Raw genomic sequence first — 1,629 nt, 5'->3', positions numbered from 1 at the left:
TTTGGCCACCTCATGCGAAGAGTTGACTCATTGGAAAAGACTCTGATGCTGGGAGGGATTGGGGGCAGGAGGAGAAGGGGACGACAGAGGATGAGATGGCTGGATGGCATCACTGACTCGAAGGATGTGAGTTTGAGTGAACTCCGGGAGCTGGTGATAGACAGGGAGGCCTGGCGTGCTGCGGTTCATGGGGTCGCAAAGAGTCGGACATGACTGAGCAACTGAACTGAACTGAACTGATACATCTGCCAACTATCTATATACCTACTAAATATTCCTGTACAAAGTATAGGCTACTGCTTCCTATGTTTTACATTTATACGAATGGAGTTATAGTCTACTTACTATACAGCATCTTGCTTTTTTCACTCAATATTTAGTTTTTGAAATCTATCTTTGTTGAGATATATAGATCAATTTCATTCATTCCTCACTTCTGAGTATTATGGTGTGAGATGACTAAATCACAATTGGATACTTCTATCACTGAGTTTTGTGTTTTTCACTTACTATGTTTTTTGCTTTGCTTTGTTTCCTTTTCTTCTTTTACTGACAGTTATGGGTTGAATGTATCCTCACAAAATTCATATGTTGAAGCCTTTAACTTCATTGTGATGGAGGCTGGGCCTTTGTGAGTAATTAGAGTTAGATGAGCTCATGAGAGTGGGACCTTTATGATAAGATTGACTCAGACAGTAAAGAATCTGCCTGCAATGCAGGAGACACCAGTTTGATCCATAGGTTAGAAGATTCTCTTTAGAAGGAAATGACAACCCACTCAAGTATTATTGCCCACAAATCCCATGGACAGAGGAGCCTGGTAGCTACAGTCCATGGGCTTGCAAAGAATCAGACACGACTGAATGATTAACACTTTCACTTTCAAGAAGAGACACCAGAAAACTTGCTTTCTCTTTTCTCCATTTGAGGACATGGCAAGAAGGTGGCCATCTGCAATTCCTGGACTGCAGGAAAATATCCCTCAGACAAAGCAGCTGGCATTTTGATCTTAGACTTTCAAAAACTGTGAGAAAATATATTTCTGTTGTTTAAGCCACCCAGTTGATCATATTTTATTTCGGCAGTTTGAGCAGACTAAAACACTGACCTCTACTGAGTTGATGTTTTCTCTACTAGTCTGGAAGTTTTTACATTCCATTTCTATTCTTTCTTAAATTTTCTCTAAAGCTCTTAATATACATTAAAATAAACACAACCTAAAATTAATTTCTATGCCTCTCCTATTATGTGGGCATTCTTAGTCACTCAACTGTGTCCGACTCTTTGAAACCCCGTGGACTATAGCCCACCAGGCTCCTCTGGCCCTGGAATTCTCCAGGCATGAATACTGGAGTGGGTTGTCCTGCCTTCCTCCAGGGGATCTTCCCAACCCAGGGATCAAATCCAGGTCTCCTGCATTTCAGGCAGTTTCTTTACCATCAGGGGTAAAGCCACCAGGGAAGCCCCTCCCGCCTTGATTTATCCCCATTCTGCCCACATTAAGTATTTACAGTAGATACTTACCTTTATAAACAAGACTATCTTTCTTTTTCATATTTTTTTTTCTCATACCCCGCTCTAGGTTTAATTTCTTTCTTGACTGTTAGTTCTTCACTATTCTTTCAGTGC

Source organism: Bison bison, unplaced genomic scaffold (assembly GCF_000754665.1).
Source record: "Bison bison bison isolate TAMUID 2011002044 unplaced genomic scaffold, Bison_UMD1.0 scf7180017864197, whole genome shotgun sequence".
NCBI lineage: Eukaryota > Metazoa > Chordata > Mammalia > Artiodactyla > Bovidae > Bison > Bison bison.
The sequence above is the reverse complement of the archived record's forward strand: the minus strand, read 5'-3'. Positions refer to the sequence as shown.